The sequence below is a fragment of the Malania oleifera genome, chromosome 6 (assembly GCF_029873635.1).
Source record: "Malania oleifera isolate guangnan ecotype guangnan chromosome 6, ASM2987363v1, whole genome shotgun sequence".
NCBI classification, from domain to species: domain Eukaryota; kingdom Viridiplantae; phylum Streptophyta; class Magnoliopsida; order Santalales; family Ximeniaceae; genus Malania; species Malania oleifera.
Window position 1 is genome coordinate 52,600,681 of NC_080422.1, and position 20,720 is coordinate 52,621,400.

General features: G+C 34.9%; 1 long non-coding RNA gene across 1 annotated transcript; it reads left to right on the top strand.

Moving 5' to 3' along the window:
* The first annotated feature begins 12,237 nt into the window (after positions 1-12,237).
* Positions 12,238-19,714, top strand: LOC131158269 (uncharacterized). Its single transcript, XR_009137438.1, has 2 exons — positions 12,238-12,734; positions 19,353-19,714. It is a non-coding gene; the product is annotated as an uncharacterized LOC131158269 (long non-coding RNA).
* The last annotated feature ends 1,006 nt before the right edge of the window (positions 19,715-20,720 follow it).

The following is a 20,720-nucleotide window of genomic DNA, read 5'->3' on the forward strand; positions in this document are numbered from 1 at the left end:
CTGCTCCTTTAACTCTTTAAGTTCCCCTAGAGCCATCCGGTATGGAGTTTTAGAAATCGATGCCTTGCCTGGCAGCAATTCAATAGCGAACTCCACTTCCCGATCAGGGGGTAAACCGAGTAAGTCTTCCAGAAATACATCTGGAAATTTGTTAACTACTCGGATATCTTCAAGCTTCAAATCATCTCGAGGTGGTTCCTTCACACAAGTTAGGTACCCTTGACATCGGTCCAAAAGTAACCTTTTTGCCTGCATTGTCGATAGAATTTGTAGCGTTGAACGCACACACAATCCTACGAACTCATACTCCATTTCCCAAGAGGTCTGAACACCACCACTTTCCTACGATAGTCAATCACAGCAAAATTGGAGGATAACCAATTCATCCCTAGTATAACATCAAAACCAAATATATTGTATACTATCAGATTCACCGGTAGCGACCTTCCCTGAATTACCACTGGACAGTTCCCTAACATCTTCCTAAAGATCACCACACTCCGAGACAATGTAGCCACAAACAACCCCTCATCCATCACTTGAGTTTCAACCCCACACAATTTCACAAAGTTTGCAGATATAAAGGAGTGGGTTGCCCCTGAATTGAATAAGACAACAACTTTATTTGAAAGCAGTAACATGGTACCTATCACCACATTGTCAGCATGCTCTGCCTCGGCTGGTGTAAGCGAGTACACTCTCGCTTAAGTTGTGTTTCCCTAAAAGTTTCCTGAGGCACCTGATTATTTCCCTGGTTCTGACTAGGTGTAGGTGTACCAGTCATCTACATATGATAGTCTCAAGCTTTGTGGCCTGATTTGCCATAATTGTAACAGTTACCCACAAATGACTAGCATTCACCATCATGCCATCTGTTGCACTTGGTACAATGCTAGCAAGATCGATTCCCCTTTGGACCCCACGGTTCTGTACCCTGGCGATTACCCGAAACGTAGTTCCTCTTCCTCCACTACCCTTGACGAGAACTTGTATGAGAACCAAAAGGCACTGGACTTTTCTTCTGATCCTATTCCACCCCATCCAACAGGAGACCAGCCTTAACCACGACGGCTTTATCCACCAGAATAGGAAACTCCTGAATCTGCAGCATTCCCACTAGTCTATGAATATCCTTCCTTAGACCCTTCTCGAACCTCCAAGTCTTCTCATACTCGTTCGAGATCAGACATAGTGCAAAGCGAGAAAACTCTATGTATCTAGCTGCATAACTCTACATTATCAGGGTCAATTAGGTCAAACTCAAGAATTCGTTTGCCTTCGCATCGCGGGTGGAAGCCAGGAAGTATCTTTCAAAGAATACCTCCTTAAAACGGCTCCACGACATCCCTAACGAATCGACTCTCTGCTCTTCAAGCAGAATCATAGACATATATCCCTAGTGATATATGTTCGGCGCAAGGCCGTATTTATGAAATTATAGAAAATGCTATCAATTCCTTTATGCTAAATGCTATATTATCATGTATTATATGTTATCAGAACCTAGATGTTAGTTTAATTCAGTTTCGGGAACTCGATACTGTAGCTATATAGATCAGATATCTATGTTCAGATTGGTGCTAACCACCCCACGAGAGGGTGGGAGATAGATAGTCGATGTGCCTTTCAGTGTAGAGTTGTAGACGTCCACCTGGCAGTCCGGACCAGGGTGTGGTGGGCCCATCATACTTACAGACATTTTTGACTCGGCAATGGTCGACCAGCCATTTTCGGGTTCTGCACAACCCGTCATGGGGGGTAATACATGACATCAACTAGTTCTTCATCCTGGGTATGTTTTCAGTATTATCAACTATAACAGACATTTTATGAACGGTATGATTTATTAGAAAATATGAAAGTATATGATTATTCAGTATGTTATGATCAATGTTTACAGATATATGAAATGTATTGTATATGTATAATTGTATTAAATGTTCATGTTGCCACACAGTTGTATTTAGTTTATTTTACCGTAGTGAGAAGTGTCTCACCCTCGAACATTAAATGATTTTCAGGAAACTCAGAAGAATCGGCGGGTCGAGGCCGCCATTGAGTTAGTAGTGCTACCCCACTAGGAGGGTAAGTTTTGATTTAGGGACAGTAGATGTGTGTTGTGAGTTCCTAAATATGTTTGTATGTATGTTGTATTTTTGGAGATTGTACATAAACACAGATATTTGGGAATGTAGTTGATTCTGGTATTTTATATTTTATGGTTATGAGAATGTGATTTATATTTACTGCTGCCTAGGTTTCCATTGATACCCACGGGTTCGGGTTGACCATATTATTAAATATGCTTATTATATGAATATTTAAGCAGGGTGTTACATCTTAAGTCTGTCAATAACCTAAGAGAGACTAAAGAGGAACCCAGAGCTTATGTTCGTAGCGAATACTTATAGGCTCTAGAGTTTACAAGGTTTATTTTACAATTTAGGAAGGTTTGCAGCAAATATCGTGCAGAAGATCATTGTTGTCGACCAAGTCGCTCCTCTGTCATTCTTGTGCGAGCCCTAGTCAAGACTCGCGTAAAGTCAAGGATTCGAATCTTCAATGTCTTCGGCTTCATCGCTCCTCAGAGTCTTGATGGTCGAGTTGATGGTTGAGGCTTATAGTATCTCGTTCTTCAGGAAATCTCAGCATCTCGACATAGTCGCTCCTGAAGGTCTCGTGGTTGAACACTTTATCGAGACTCTCGATACTTTTGAATTTCAATTCTGTCTTAGCATCTCGACGCGGTTGCCACAGTGGGTCACTTGGTCGAGCACTTGGTCAGACCTTGCAGCATTCTGATCTCAGTCTGAACCTTGGAGTTTGCAGTAGAAGATTAAGTCACCCTTGTGGTTTTCTGGTTGGCCACAAGTTCGAACATCATCTTCTTGTCCATGTATGATATGAAGCTTCTAGAGCTTTGAGTCTTCCAAATCCTCATTGACTTCTTGTAATGCCTAACTCCATGGATTTGACTTGCTTTTCCTGAAAAGACAAATAAGCCTTACATAACTATGAATAACAATAATTCTGGGTAAATACATAATAAAATGAGAATAAACGAAGGCAAATGAGGGTCTAAAATCACGTATTTTAGGGACTCAACACAAGCAAAGTAAGAAGAAGAAGGGGAAGGGAGAAAGATAGACTTACGACCATGTCAAATAGGAGAGCAAGCAAAGAAAAGAAGAAGAAGAGGAAAGGAAAGAGGCTAGCGCATGGCCACCCAAAGGAGGAGAAAAATCAAGGAAATGGGTTAAGGTAATTGATGTTTTCGTTTTGAGCATGTTTGCTAATTTGTTTCTCATTTTTTTAACATTCATTCTTGATTTTTCTTTGATTCTTTGCTGATTTTGTTAATGCACATGTGAGTTTAGGGGTTGGTAAAGCTTTAGGGGTGTGATAGTGTGTGTGAGGGTTTGTGGGAGGTCAGCTAGGGTAGCAGCAGGAAGAATAAAAACAGCAGTAGGAAAAAAAAAAAAAAAACAAGCAGCAGCGCAAGAAAAAAAAAATACCAGCAGGAAGAAGAGAAAACAGAAGTTTAGCTGCTGTGTTTCAGCAGTAGCAGGAAAAAAAATAGCAGCAAGAATAAGCCAAAAAAAAAAAAAAAACAACAACAGGAAGAGGAAAAAACCAGCAGCAGCAGAAAAAAAAATAGCAGCTTAGCTGTTGTGTTTCAGCAACTGCAAGCTTAGAAAGGGCTTGGGGGCGGAGGCCAGGGCTGCTGCATCTAGGGTTTTCAAACCCTAGCTCTTGTTAGTTCAAGAGGAGAAGGCTTTTGGGGTGGTGGCTAGGGTTTCCACCCTAAGCCATGCATGGAGTTTTTTTAGGGGTTGTTCACGGCTGGAATCTCAAATTTTTTTGTCCATTCTTCTTTGCCCTCATCTGTGGTTGTGCTCTAATTCTCCATACCATTCATGCTTTCATTCTTACTTACAATATTGTTATGTTCCTTTTAGCTTGGATTTTGATATATTTGATTGACGGAGTTAATTTTTCCTTTTGGGACTTGAATGAACGCATGAAAGAAGGCTATGCTTGGCTTGTGTTTTGATTGTTGGGTATTTTCTTTGGTTAGATAGATTTTTCATATCTCATTTGGCTTGGCTCAAATATATTAGATTGTGGATTTCTCTTAGCAATGAAAGGGATGTGAAATAATGGGGCTAGTAGCCTCTTTTGGGTAAATAATATTGAACAGATTTTCAAAAAGTTTACTCAATCTTGAGCATTAAAAACAACTAGAGATTTTTGAAGTCTTTAACCAAAGAGTTGACTCAATCATAGCATTAAAATCCTAATCGCCAGTCAAAGATCTTCAAATCCTCAATCAATAGTTGACTTTATTAATGCATTAAAACCTAGATTGTCAATCAGAGATTTTCAAATCCTTAATCAAGAGTTGACTTTATTAATGTTGTAAAACTCTCATTGTTAGTTAGAGATTTTTTAGATCTTCAATTAAGTGTTGACTTAATTAGAGCATTAAAACCCTAATTAACAATTAGATATTTTTTCAAATCTTCAATTAATAGTTGACTTAATCAAAACACTGAAATCCTGATAATTAATTAGGGATTTTTCAAATTTTCTAGAATTAACTCAATTGGAGGATTTTCAAATCATTCATTAATGATTGACTTCAACCAGGTTCAAATCCTAATTGCCAATTAGAAGACTTTGTAAAATTCATTAATGATTGATTTATTTCAACTCTCCATTAATACCTAATGTCAATTAGAATATTTTCAACTCTATTAGTATTGAATTCTTTAAATTCAATCACGGGATTGGGACCATAATTCCCATTAATTCAAAATTCAATCCAAAACCTCATCCAGTTTATGGTTGAGATTAGATATTTTGATGTTGAGTTTTACCAAACCTTAATTTCAAAGGAAAGAGTCATCTTTGAATCTAAAAGCGATTAATCAAAACCTTTTCCTTCAATGTCCTCCGTTTTTACCTCATGTTTGCAAACTTAAGGGTTATCTGAGGTCAAATTCCCACTTTCAAACAAGAGCATGTCAAGGTTTTTTAACCTAGTTGTTTGGACTCTTGGATGGTGGAACTTCATCAAATGACTCGAAAAAGGGAACTTTCCTTTTTTCCTTCTTTTTATTCTTAGTTAGGACATACACTTAGTGGTAGTCGTTCTTAAAATGAGTGTTGGTAGGGTGATGGTTGGCTAACCCCCCTTAGAATAATTAGTCTACCATCTTCACTACACACAAATGTACTCCCGAACCCACGATCTCTGTCATAAATCTCACAGGGTTTTTTCCTTTATTTTTCCTAAAAAAATAATAAAGGTGGTGACTCCGCACTTTTAATCTTTGTATTTTTTTTTTTCTAAGTCTTATCCACAGTGTTTTATATCCTTGTTTGGGGAATTGTCATTCTTACACATTTTCCATCTGTCAGCACACTCTTGGACCAGAATCCAGTGTGGATAGTTCCTCCCAAAAAAAAACCAAATCATGCGAATTCCTAATGTTTTTCATATATAACCCAAAGAAAAAACCTAAATCCATCATTCATCTCTTATTCATTTTTCTTTGTTGTTTGTGTATTGTATGTGTTATATATGTTTGTTTAATTAGACATATAAGTAGTAGGACTTTCACAAGTCCTATGTAAGCCTTTTCAAGGTTACGCATTTTCAAAATGGAATGTACACATACACACACAAGGTAAGCATGGTTTCATTCGTGAGAATGGATGTTTTAGGGTGCTAACTCTTTGAATTCTTAAGAAAAGGAGTTTATAGTGCTACCTTCCCTATGCATAATTGTACTACCAAACCTAATCTCTTTAAAAGACTTTCACTAATTTTGCTTTTTCAAAAATAAAATAAAGCGGTGACTACGTTTTTCAAAGATAAAAAACAAAAAGTTAGATGTACCAATGGTTTGGTAATCTACACTTATTGGATTTCGAAATGGTCACCAAATGTTGGCAACACAAATGGGTTCTCAAAACCCGATGTCAACAATTTCCCAACAATGAACACATGAATTTCTTATGTTTTTCTAGCATTCCTTTCTATTTTCCCCACTATATGTGTTCCCAAAATTCACCCCAACAGGGTATATATATATATAGACCAATTAAAAGGGTGAGAAACCTTTGAATTTTAATTAAAATTTTAAAAAGTCAACCAACAAAACTACCCTATGTGAGATAGGGTAGTTATCACTATCTTGGCCATTGCAGGAGATCTATCAATTGTCAAGGACATGTGGAACACTTAAGCAACACACTAACTAAAGAAAATGATACATTTTGGAAAACTACCTAGGCTAGTTAACCGCACTTAAGAGGCTGGTTGACTAACCATCGACTTGGCACCAACCGCTTCACGTGTAAGCGAAGAAAAAGCATAGGAAAAAGGAGTTAGCCAACTACTCATAAGTGACTGGTCGACCGCCTTGTGAAATTTTTTTTTCTCTCTTATTTGTATCTTGAAAAATTGATTATTTAGCTAGATTATTATTTGTTTGGTAAAAAAAAATGACTATCAATAAGTACGTAGCCATGACCTAAGGATTATGGGTGTGTCTCTAGCAAGGATCACATATTTGAAAAACTTAAACATCCTTTTGCAGTGTAGGCCACCATTATCCTCAATGAAGTGCTTCTTGAGAAAGTCATATCCTCTCATGAATCACCCTTAGAACATAATGTGCCTTTTTATAAGGATGAACAATGCAAATAGGGAAAAGTGTATGACCTATTTGGAGTAAATTTTGATGTTTGACAAACTTTGATTGGAAATTGTGCTTTAATTATGTAGTAAATGGGCGCTACTAATGCATATACAAATATGATTACAAATGCATTAATAGAAGTATATGCAAAAGCAATGGTAGATGTTGCAATAGATGCATTAATGGTTGCATAAATAGAAATGATTACAAATGCATCTACATATGCAATAATAGATATAGTGACAAATGTATTTAAGTGTACTAAGTTCTTTACTTTCATATTTCTTTAAGTATTCAAGATTTGTTCAAATGTCAGATTAATATGAAGTTTAAATTTTGAAATATCCTTAACCAAAGAAATTTAAAATTCCTTGAAAGTACTATGTCTTGTTTGGAACAAATACTGTACTTAGCAAGGTGTATAGTTGAAGACATTCTCCAAGTAGAAAGTGTATCATTAATCATTTAATGCATCCTCAGAAGTCGTTAGGCAGTGCTTGAGTTAAGAATCGACCTATGTATGGATGATTGACTTGAAGAAGGAAATTAATAAAAAAGACATACTCATGAGGAGGAAAAACTATGAAAATTATGTTGATCTTTGTTAGTTTATATTGTGTTTATGATTCGTGAGCTCATGTTGGGATATCTTATGTAAATTACTCTAGCTTGCTATTTCTAATGGATACATTGTAAGAACTAGAATTTGATCTTTTCTTTTGTAAGTAGGAGTGTTTCTTTGAAGTGGACTGAGGTCTATGGTGTTGTTGCATGATTTTTTTGACATGGTGTCAAGTGAGTAAGCTGCTTGGCTTGAAGAGGATGATTGGCCTAAGTGGTGGTCCTTGGAAAATGTGTCAAGTGATTGAACATAGTTGGTTGGATAAGGATGGCTGTCCAACAAGAGTGTTTCTCTTATGGAAATACATTAGAATCTAGAGGGCGAGTTTGTTGGCTTAAGGGACAGTTGTCCAATAAGAGTAATTCTATTGTGTAAAAAAATCGAAGGTATAGTAAAAAGTTCAAGTTTGTTGACTTGGGGAGTGGATGTAGGTCAAGAGAGCGAGCCACTATAAAATTGGATGTCATTTTTCTCTCCTTCTCTAATATGTTCTGTTTATACTTGAGATTGTTGACAAGGCGTGCATTTGTGCATGTTTATAAAAATCTATCTTTTTGGTTGGGTGATATAAATCATAGCTTTTCTATTAACATAGTATTTAATTATTAGATTTCGTATTGTGTACATCAATATCTTGATAGAAAAAACATTCAATTCAAACCCCATTCTTTTGCATGCCTACTAGGACCAACAATCTGCAACAAAGCTCTTAACATATTGAGCTGCTCGAGGAATGATCTTCTAAGCTTCTTTTTAGTGTGGTAGCATGGTGTCACCCTTTAAGTAGAGAATGATTAGATCCTTCCAAATTGGTCTCTATTCTATCTACACTTGTGATGCTTGAGGTGAAAAATTCTCAGTAAATTGTTTTTACCTTCATGAAATACCTTTTGGCAATAATTTACTATTTAATGAATACTTATTATTGTTGGCATTCATTTTTTGTTCGTGCTAATTCTATACCTCAATTTCTAAATTATAGGGAATTTACATGTTTTTTTGAGTCTCTAAGTGCCAAAATAGGTTAATTTTGGTTAATTTTATGTTGAATGTTGGCAAAGGTTAAGTCTATGTTCATAATTTTGGAAAATTAATGAAAAAACTACATTTTTACGGGCATTTTGTGAAACCTATAAAGAGCTAGGGAAAGAGGTAGGGGGAGTGATGTTCAAAGGAGAGGAGAGTACACATTCAAGATACTAGGAGCTTGGAGGAGCGAGGTCCAACATCTTGAATATTGGAAGCAAGAACCATACATTAAAAGCAAAAAATTCTCATATGTAACTTAATTGGTAGTTTGTTGTAGTCTATATTGTTTACAATGTGCTAGGTACTCCATGTTTTCTAGGTAAAATTGAGTTCTTTGTGCTAGTTTTAGGTTATCCCATATGCCCAAGATGCAACTCTTCATTTTGAGTGTACTTATATTTTGATCTCCAACACAACTTGACATCATATTTGAGTGTTGGCCCTAGAGTCGAGTCTAAAAGAAGGAGGGGGGGGGGGGAGGTGAATAGGCTCTTTTGCGTATTTTTTCTTTTCTCTACAAAATATAAATCTTGACAAAATTCAAGCAATTATATCACAATATGTAAAATGTAAATCATGCACAAGACATAAAATAAAAGAGTAGTGAAGAAAAGCTCGACAAACAATTTTAATGTGGTTCAGCCTCTTGCCTACGTCCACGCCTTGAGACACACTCAAGGATTCCACAATCCACTATAAGCCTCCTTCACTGGTGGAGAAGCATTTACAAATGGGAACAAATCCCTCTCGCTCACCAAGAGCCGCAAGGTTCACCAAGAACCTTCACACGGGAACCAATCTTGTTGTATTAAGGTTCTTGTTAAACCTAGTTCAAAGGTTCTTGGTGAACCGTGATTGAAGGTTCTTGGTGAACCAATCCCTTTCACTTACTAAGAACCGCAAGGTTCACCAAGAATCCTTACAATTCGGTTTACCAAGAACCTTTGAACTAGGTTCAACAAGAACCTTAATACAACAAGATGATGAAAAATGATTTACAAAACAAATGCTCCTTGAATGAGCTGATAATTGATACAATCAAAACCTCACACAAATCTCTCCAAGTAATGATTCATAACAAGATTAATGAGCAAGAGAGATTTTGAGCATAAGAATGATGAACTAAAATATGATGTGCTTGGGAATAATATATGAACTACAAAATCAATGTTTAAACAAGCCTTTGGACTTGTATTTATAGGAAAATTGGGTTACTAGCCGTTTTATGACCATTGGGCTAATATATTAATTGTTTACTTTGAAAACTAACCGTTTATAGTTGTTGGGGCTAGAATCCCGACGCAAATCGTCTACTATTTACCCTAAATAGTCGATTGTTTACCCCAAACCATTGATTGTTTGACCCAATTTGTTCATTATTGAAACCTTCTCATAAGTGAAAGTCTTCAACATGAAAGTTGTGAATTTTTTTCTTAGCTTTCCGTAGATACCAAGATCGCCCTTTTTGGAGTCTTCTAGTAAAAGTTATACTCCAAATACTGAAAGATGTTTAGGAAATTTAAGAGAGGAATTTGAGTAATGCATAAATGAGGTTTCAAACCCAACCAGGACCAAGTCTTTAAAATATTATAACATTAATATGATTTAAAACTTGTCCCATATAAAAATACATTTGAGTAAAGGATACTTTTATAAAACTCTTGTTTTGACTTTGAAACTCATAAGTACTGAACTTATGACTTAGTGATATCCTATGTACTCTTACGAACTAGTATGCACATACAATTTGCTCAACTCTTACTCAATGATCATACGTGAAACAATACTGCAAGAGTTGCAATATTTCCTACCTCAAATACTCTTTATTACACTATGACTTTGCTGGATGTGCTTGATTTCTTTTGAGTGACTGTCCACCTTGACCTTTCCTACTCGAATGTCTACTCGGTCTGATCATTACCTTTGATTCAGTACCTTCATGTACTTTTCACTTGTACCTGTACTTAACTTGATCTGCAAAGATATGTTACACTTTGAACTACAAATAGGTTAATATCATCAAAACACATTAAATATGATTATGTAGTCACTAAGGCTAACATTGAGGAACATGACTATTATGATGATTATTGCCTCATTTGTGTCAATCTAAGAAGTTTTGAAATACCGTTCCAAGTCAAATTGCTTGATTTATTGTCATCCTAATTCCCATTTTATGATTTTGGTTCTACTAGTCTTGTTCGACTCACATCATATAATGTAAGTTTTTTCTAGATTGATTAACTTGTTACGCCACTATTTTCACTTTTACATTAAATTCTTGCATTTGGCTCTGCAATTGGGGCATGGTGTCTCTAATCTTCTTGGTTTCTATTATGTTGCTGCTAACTCCATCTAGTTTTAATAAGGAGAACTCAAGCTTTGTTGGCCCTCCCTTTTGGAAAGTTAAAGTAGGCTTTACCTTAAGTTCTCTTAGATTAACTTCAAAGGATTTTATTTGTTTCACAGTCCTATAGGCCACAAGCTTTAGTGGCCGATTCTCTAGAGATTTACCTATAGGAATAGGGTTCTCTAGTTCAACAACCCGTTCCTCTAATCTAAAAAAAAAACTCCTTTATTGCATTCGTAGGTGGCCTTAAGCTTTATTGGCACACCTTTAGAGTTTAACAAATTTATCATCATATCTAAAATTCAACAAATTGCACCTCCAATGTTCGAAGTTTAACTAATCTTTCCTTGAATGCCTTGATACGTTGACAGTAGCCTCGGGGTGACCACTTTTTGTATCAATCTTGCTTTTGATCCTTGCTATCACATATCCTAAGTTTCCTTCTACTTGAGAAGCTTGTTTGACATTTGTCGAGAACTCTTCACAACTAAGTCAACTAATGTTCGCGCAATCAAAGTTTAGAATCTCAAACGTCACTGATCCACAACAATAGCAAGTGAATGATTCCATGGCACATAAGAGGTAGAGCTATAGTCATAATAAATAACCATCACTTAATAGCACATACAAGTGTCACAATGCACAATACTTGAAAAAGGCCTATTCATATTATACATCAACAAGGAAATTCATCTTTTAAAAATAATGTTTAAAATAAAATCCTTGGAGGGAAAATATAAGAATACACATTTCTGGAGACAAACATATATGATTATTATCTTTTCCTTGGTTATCAACTGTAACACATTACAATGTCTGTGCAAGTTTATACGTTTATGAGGGTAGGAATTTCACACTTTCTAAACTAAATTAAACAAGAAATTAAAAAAAATCACTTTCTTATAAATTACATTAAAATTTTTTATTCTTAATTCCTATAGCATGACTTTATAATTCTCAACATATTTATTATTTATTTTTCTCAATTGCTACAGTCAAATAAAGGTTGAAAGTTGAAAATTGATGCTTATGACAATGAGAAAATCACAAGAAGAAAAATTGTTCCAAAATATATGAAAGTTTCATGTTTTTGTTTTTTAATTCCTTCTTTTAGCTCAATTTAAAAATTATGAGTTTAATATTAAAATAAAGAAAAATTAAAACACAAATAGGAAAAATATGATGACACATAATATTAGATTTGATGAATGAAATGAAGGCTCCGTTCCGATTGAGGATTTTGTTTAAGGAAAATAAGAATGAATGTATTTTTTTATTATATTTTCTCTTTAGATAATTAAGACCAAAAATAAAAAAAATATATTTTAATATAATTAAAAATTTTAAAAATTAAATATGTATAAAATTAATATTTTATTCATTAATTTACTATATATTTTATTTTTTTTCACTTTTTACATATAATCAAATATTAAAATAATTTTATTTTTATTTTTATGTTTTAAAGAGATTTTAAATTTAAATTTGTGTTGAATTTAAATAAAAAATAATATTAAAATTAATCTATCCGAAATTAAAGACCGAAATTTATTTTTCTAACAGAGTGTTTAAGAGAAATTTGAATGATCCGGAAAGGGACTACTAGAAATCAAAGCACACATAAGGTGATTAATGAATCGCTAGGGTTACAGGGAGATCCCGATATTGGGTGAGAAAATTTAGGGTTTCAAATGGGTTCGCGTGTTTTGATCTCAAGGGCTAGCAGAATCAAGGAAAAACTGCAATTTGCATTGGAAGCCAGCGTTTTGGAAGTGGAAGACGTGTCATACCAGCATGCAGGTCATGCTGCAGTTAAGGACAACGCGAGCGAAACCCATTTCAATGTCAAGATTGTGTCACAGAAATTTGACGGGCAGAGTTACGTAAGCCGCCATCGAATGGTGTATGATGTTTTAAAAGATGAGCTTCAATCTGGTTTACATGCGCTGTCTATTGCGGCAAAGACTCCGCGAGAAGTTGGGAAACATTGATTCCTTCATGAACAGTTGAACTCAAGCTTTAGGTATTTTTTTTTATAATCTGTTAAAGTATTTTTCGATAAGTTATTTATTCTGTACTTTTTATGAGGATTAGACTGAATTTTAGCTTTGACACCCATAATGAACTAGCCTGGGTACTGCTACACGCTATTGTAATGAAGCTTAGTATTTTGATGCTTCGAATTATTTGACTGCAACTGCAATTCTCTCTGCCAATCAGGATTTTTGTTTTCACATTATGGTCTGATTTTACTTTAAATTGTATCGGCTGTTTAATGATATGGTTGCATTTATTCTAAAAATCTTGAATGGATTATCGGTATAGTATTCTTAATTCTTATATGTTTCTTTGGTTTTTGTATGTTTACTCTGTTGAAGGCATTATGCCAAATCATAAGTATCTACATTGTAAATAGATCTTGATCTGTTTTTTTTTTTTTTTTAATTTTATCTTTTTGATTTTAATTTATAAATTTAAATTGAAAAACATCTATGGATTGGAATTTTGATTTACTAGATTGTCCATTTAAAAATTCTAAAATTTTCTTTTATTCACATGCCTTTATTGATCTTGGTATTCTGGCTACCGGGATCTATGCCTGTGCATGGGGAACCAGTTAGGGCCCACCAAATTACTACAAGGATAGTTCTTTTGTTTTTTTTTTTTTTTTCCTTTCCACTTCTAACTTCTAAGAAAGGTAACTCTGATTTTTTTTTTATTCATAGGAAAATCATGATCAGTTTATTTAAGAAGAAAGAGCAATCTACTAGAGCAAAATCCCTTGGGTTGTCTTTGGAGCATGGATTTCATGCCTTGAATTTGGACAAAGCTCAATATAAATTTATATTTCATTTTGTTCAACTTCATGTAAATTATTACAAATGCTATTGTTATTATTATTTTGCATAAGAATGCCATCCTTCTTCCATCTTCTTCCTCCTTTTTTTTTTGAACCCTCTTCTTTAAAATATATTTCATTTCATACCTTGTGTTAACAGGAGGTTCTCTATGATGGTTGTTTTTGCCCCATCCAAATGTTTTGCTAATATTGCTGCATAGGGCTAGCTGATCAGACTGCTAGGCAATCCTGACCTCCATGTATCATAAATTTGGGCAGCCTCATGTACATGATTGTTTGTTGATTGACATGATTTGTGGAAAATGTCCACTTGTGGCTTCTAAAAAACATTTATGTTCTAAGAATCTTAATCCTTGGGAGTGTGAAAACCAGGACTTCAAATCTTGATGGTAAGGGGAGTTAGTTCAGATAATTTGAAAAGAGGAAATGTTTACACCCGTTGTAAGAAAGTGCAAACTGGTGTTGAAGGGAGGAAAATTAATGGAGAAATGCAAGACTTGTAAGGTGAAAAAACACATAAAATTATTAAGAGAGATTCCAAAGGTTTTCTAAGTATTTTGGGGGAACCAATTGGTGAGAGAACCAAATGGTGCTAGAATAGTATGGGATGGGGAGATGTTATGGATGAGGCTAATGTAGGGACTAGTTATTTTGAATGCCAAAAAGGAGTACTTTTAGATCATATTCGAGATCCTCTGATTCCTCTAGTGATTGCCTAGGGGATTTATCTTAAGTGCTGCCTTCTCCTTTAGAAGGCTTAAAGGGAATTAATATGTTTGATGATGAGGTTGATGAAGTTGAACAAAAGGTTAAGGATGGAATTCTACCTACTCCAGTCTAAGAAATGATGCAAATCATAGCACAACTTCAAAGGAACTTGTCCACGTGCCAATTGGGCCGGTTACGAGAGCACGAGCAAGGAAATTTAAAGCTGCACTCAACGGACTGATTTAAGAGGCATGGACTCAAGCAAATTCGTGGAGGCCCATTGAGCATGACCCACATGAACAACAAAGATTGAATCTCGTTATTTTGGCAGGAATTCGCATCAAGAAATCTCTAGGAAAGACGTTGAAACTCAGTGTGTGTTGGATGAATTGGGCCTCAAGTTGTCTGATCAAGGAGGAAATGAAGTTAGGCTTGAGAGGGGAAATCAAAGGCGATGAAGGGTCAAAGGAACTAGCTAATGATATTCTGCTGTTTTCAAAGGACATAGCATGCCATGCTAGGCTCCTAAATCAATTCATGGAGATTGTTGCACGTTATGGAATCATGCTGTCATAAAAGAAGATGATAATTGGTATTAATTTGAAGTGTTCAATGAACTATGTTGGAATGGATTGAAGAGGGGATTTCTAGGGCTTGAAGTGGGAAATCAAAGGTGAAGAAGGGTCAAAGGGAACTAGCTAATTTGAAGTGTTCAATGAACTATGACAGGAATGGATTGAAGAGGGGATTTCTGGGTTGATATTAGCAGTTTCTTTTGTTTTTCTTATATTTTTTCCATTTATTTATTTATTTATTTCTGATTTTTATTTTTTTTCTCTTTTTTTAGGATTTAGTATCCTCGATATGTTTGTACATTCTATTTCTTAATAGATTTTTCTTTTGCTGTTAAAAAAACATTTCTGTTCTTATTCATGATAGTTTACTCCATAGTAGTCCTACCAAGCTTGTGTAAGGATATTATACTAACAAAACTTTTAAATAGCAACCTACAGGAAAAAGAGTTAAGAATGTGAATTAGGGAGTAAGTTCAAGATCTACACTTAGAGAAAAAGAACAGTAATGGAATAATGAGGATAAGGATATAATAAAGTTCGGAAAAAAGCCTTTGCATTGTATCTTCTAGACTATTTATAGAGACTATGAAGAGATTTAACTCTTCTTATTTTTTAAAATTTAAACCTTTAGAAAGGTTCCATTGTTTTCTGCTAGATTGTGCTCTATCCAAAGCAGTTAATATTAGCATACAAGTGGGTTCAATAGGAGGTTCTTTATTCTTTTCAGATTTGGCAGATTTTAATTCCATCGGTACTAGCAGAAGGTTCTAAAAATGAGATAAATTGTGTATTCATTTTACTTTTCATGAATTTTTTTTTTGTAATTATTTTATTTTATTTTATGAAATTATAGATTTCAGCTATCCTAACCCATGAAATATAATAAATTTGAGAATAAAATGTACATTATAGAAAATCATAAAAAGCGAAGAAAAATGTAAATCATATAAGTCTTGTAAAAATTTCTCATATAATTACAAGTTCAGAAGAAAGATATTGTGGCTTAACTATTTAATATGAATTTCTTATTTGGTTTCTTAGAGAAACTAGTGCTATTATTGATGTAGTTCACTAATCCCTAGGGATACCTATTTGTTGATGAGTAGCGACTAGTGATAAGCACATCACCGACATAGGGTGAGTTTCTACGTGTGAGGTGTGCTTCTTCTCCTTAGCCTAATTACTAATAGACAAATGGCACAAAACTAGTGAAGCTCAAGCTTCTAGATTAGCTGACTAAGATTTATAGTCTTTGAACAGTTGTATATAAGTCTAGAGCTTTATGTGACACCTGCACTTGCATAATTTTATGTTATATTTGGATGGAAACTTGTTTGTCATAGTCCACATGACAGAGGGCTGCAAACATCACTTAGCCTGCCTATTCGTTGTACATATTTTAGGTATAAGCTTGGGAAACTATGATTCATGTTTTAGATCCATGACTCTGTTGGTTTGTTATTATTTTTATTATTTAAGGGTTGATTTATACATATGCGTTTAGATAACTGTAGGATTTTTAGATATTGGGTATTTGTGTTGAAGAACTTTCAGACTTTCAGTTAGCTTTTTGAATCAAATTAAAATTTCCCTGCTTCTTTTTTCCCTCTTTACGTACACTATTGCTCCTTTTCCCTCTTCTTCTTCACTCTCTCTTCTTCCTTTTTTCTTCCATTTCTATTTCTCTCTTTCCTCCTGTCTACGTGTTGTCCTGCACCAAGTTGGTGTCAAACCAGAACTTAAACCACATTGACAGCTACTGCATCACAATTGCAAATCAGACACATCACTGTTTAATGCCCAAACAACCACTTCCCCTTTTTCTTCAAGTGCCACTTCACTGTTAAGAGACCCTCCAATCAGCTCAATGCCAAATTCGGTCACCATCTTAAACTGGAATATCCTCATATGATGGCCAAAGCATTTTACACTACTTCCCTTTTATTTCTCAGCATTTTACACTTTGTGCCAGAAAATCATTGCTAGAGGTCCACTGCCAATGGCACACACGCCCTGGACCAATAATGAGAGTGAAATAACAGTTCTTTTCATTTTCCTTTTTGTGATGTTTTACACCACACATGAGGAATTGACTATTTCTGCAATATTTTGACTCTACTTTGTTATAACTTGACCCTGATCTGGAGAAGTTTGACTGCCAGAAACAAATACAGATTTCAGAGGAGAAATTGATTCTGTCAGCACCAAAATAGTGCGTTTCTGCTGTGATATTTTAAGTAATTCCTGTGAGAAATTTAAGAATTTCCCTGAGAAATTCAATTTTTTTTAACGCAAATTCGGGAATAGAGCTTGAGAAATTGCGGGAATAGCTGAGTGTAACTGCGAGACTGTCTTTAGGGTACGTGGTAAGGTAGGATATCTCACAGGACTTTATTTGTGTTTAGATGAAGAAAATTAATAAAAACTGGCAATGGGCATGCACTATGTGTGTGCTCTACGGCTCTCTATTTTTTTATAACTTTTTAGAAATTATAAAAAAATACAAAAAAATTAAATAGTATAAGGGCATTTAGGGATACTTGTAGATAGTTACAGGGGTGTTTTGGGATAATTGTGACTAATTATAGGGATAAATTTGACATAATCTTTTAGGTAGTTAAAGGAGTATTTTGGAATTATCATTGGTAGTCATAGGGATAATTTGAAATTTTTGAAAGAAGACACCAAAGGGAGAGTCCCCTTTATAGTATTAGAGATGCATAGTACCAAGTTCCTGCTCCAATTCATTTACACACACACACACACACATGTATACATATATTCATATATATATATATATATATATATATATTTATATAACAGAAAACGGAAAAAATGCTGCTGCCCTGTTTTCACATGAATACCTTTGATTGATTGATTGCTTGCATATTTTTTCAGGCCATTAGCTACTTGTTTGTTGCATAATGTAGGACTATGACTGGTCATTTGTATTAAATTCATTGACTCTTGTGTGTGTGCATTGCAGTAATTTTAGAATGAGGAATACTAGGGGCATTTGCTCCTTGGCTCAATGAAATCTTCCTTATATATTCGCCCTATGATTAGGCTGCTTGGCAATTTTTTTATTATTTTTTTCCAAAAGCAAAAATGAGCTATCTATTTTACCATTAACCATAAATTATGAAAAGAATAAAAAAAAATATGCAGCATTGAGATATGCATCCCCTCACTTTTTATGGAGATTTCCTACTTTGGGACTTGCATGCTGTTTGGTTAGCTGCTCATTTGGGTAGAGATAAGACCATTGACTTTGTTGAGAATAGGTTCTATTAGCCTTCTTTGAAGAGGGGTGTTGCTGGGATACTGTTGCTAGCTAAATCTAGGAAACAGATAATTTGACCTTTATACTCCTCTTCCTTTGCTGAACATGCCTTGCAGGAGTATCGATGTTGTTTGTGGACTCCTCCAGATATCCAAGTACATGATTTAATCTTTCTTATTGGAGTTGATCTTTTTCCAAAATTTCACATTTTATTCCGAGCAGTAATACCTCTAATGCATCACATATAATTGTTATTTGAGGAGGTTATCAAGCAATATGGCATGCCGAGTTATTTTTAGTGTCTGATAGGGATATCAAGTTCATTAGTTATTTTTGAAAAATAAAAAAGGCATCCCCAGGCCATAAGGATCCCCACTTTGCAAGTGTAGAGGGTCGTCTCATTGTATGCAGCCTTATCCCTGCTTTTATGCAGAGAGGTTGTTTCCTTGAACTCGAACCCATTACCAACTGGGCATAAAGGAGCAACCTTACTGTTGATCCAAGGCCTGCACTCAGTTATTTTTGGAAAATGCTTTGGGAAATGTGTGGCGCTAATTTGATGTTTTTCTTCTCGTCATCCCAAAACTAATGGCTTAACCAAGGTTGTTAATCATAGTTTGTGTGATCTGCTTTGATATGTAGTAAGAAACAACAGAGAAATTGGGGATTAGTGCTACCTACTTTTAAGTTTGCTTATAGTGACACCATGAATAGGCCCATGGGCAGGAGTCCTTTTGAGTGTCTTGGCTACAAACCTGTGCATGTGTTGACCATAGTCCTTTGCCACAAGATGCATATATTTCTAACCTGCAAAGTCTTTTGTTCATTGCATCCAGGACTTGCATGCTTAATTTTGGCTTAAGCTTGCTACGAGTAATATGGATTATGAACTTACTGTTGATGTGCATCGCAGGGCTAAAAAACTTGTGGGGCTGATAGTGTCATGATTTGCATTAGACCTATTTAATAAACCCCATGCTCGTGCTATTAGCCCGCTATCCATCATTGGAAAACTTGGACCTATTGCATACTTTATTTTGCTTTGATTGTATGAGCATTATTTTGTTTTCAATGTGGATTATCAACGCACCTTTCGATCTCCTGCTTTCTAGGGCTCATGCAGATTGTGCAATGCCTCAATTACTTACCATTCTTAGCAACTGGATGCAACTGAAGCTATTTTGAATATGTGGTTTTTGTCAATATTTGATTCAGGGGAGAGGCCATAATACATGCTTACTCAGGATGATGTTTGTGAGAGTGCTTCAGAGTTAAGTGTCGTATTTGCTGTCAAACTCTCCAGAGTCGAGTTCTTTTCAGCCAGGAGAGTATGATGGAGGACCTCCACCCCCACTTAGGCCATCTATTAGGTACACAGATCTTAAGCATAGGCTTAGGAAAATAAAATTTATGTATTAAATCCACAACTCTGTTGGTTGTAAATTTTTTTTGTATTTTTTTTTTATAATTTAGAGGTTGATTTGTAACTATGTGTTGTTAATTGTAGGATGTTTAAATATTTTGTTGTTGTGTTGACAAACTTTCATTAGCATTTTGAATCAAATCAGAATTTCCCACTCTCCTCTCTCTATGTAATGCACCTGATCTTCTTCTCTCTCGGCCTTGACATCTTTTTCCTGCTTCTTCTCAATCTTTTTATTATTCTTCCCTCCCAGTTCCTTGCTGTTCCACTTTACCATGTTATTTGGATTATTCAATATGCCCAAACTTTTCATCTTGGGTCTGACTAGGGATGTGTGCTGTCAGTTTAATCAAGATAGTTAAGAGTATTTGTAAAATTTAAAATTTTAGGTTGTCTTTTAACTGAACAGCTGACTGAAATTATGTATAAGAACTGAATGTCTGAAACCAAATTTGTTCGTTAATTCATCAATGTCACTGGACTGAACACATCATCTCAGTGGCTTTTCTCATGATAACAAAAATGCCCAGCCCAAAATTGCAGAAATAGAATTGAAGAAAATTAAAGTTGAAGGAGAAGAAAAGGATAACTGATGGGTGATGGTCATAGGTACGAGAAGAATTAAAATTAAAGAACATGCAGAAATAAAATTAAATAATGGAAACCTTCAAATGCTAAAAACCAGCATGTAATAAAACCCTGAAATCTAGTTTCTTTGAATAATTACATTTGTTTTCTCTTTCCCAAAAAAATACTACAAAAGAAAATTCTACAATTTCTTAATTTTCTTCAACATTGCTTAGTGCGAGGCAATATTCTTCTACATTCATCCCTCAAGACTAGAGTTTCAATTCTAAGGTTTTCTTACCTTATTCTCAAAAGTAGTTTTTCCTCCAATTCTTCCCCTCTAAGTAGTTTCTAGGACTTCTGCAGAACACTTTTGACCTTCCCTTGCCATTAAACTCGAGTTTAGACTTTAAGTTGGTCTTTTAGTTCTGAAAAAAAAAGAAAAAGAAACTCCGTAGGTCTTTTGTTTTTGCTAGCTTACTCGATTTAGACTAGTTTTTAGTTGTACAAATGTAGTCCATACCTGCAGTTGATGACAAAGGCTCTTGTATCTGGAGTTGTTTTGTTTTCGATAGTCAAACACGAAGAAAGAT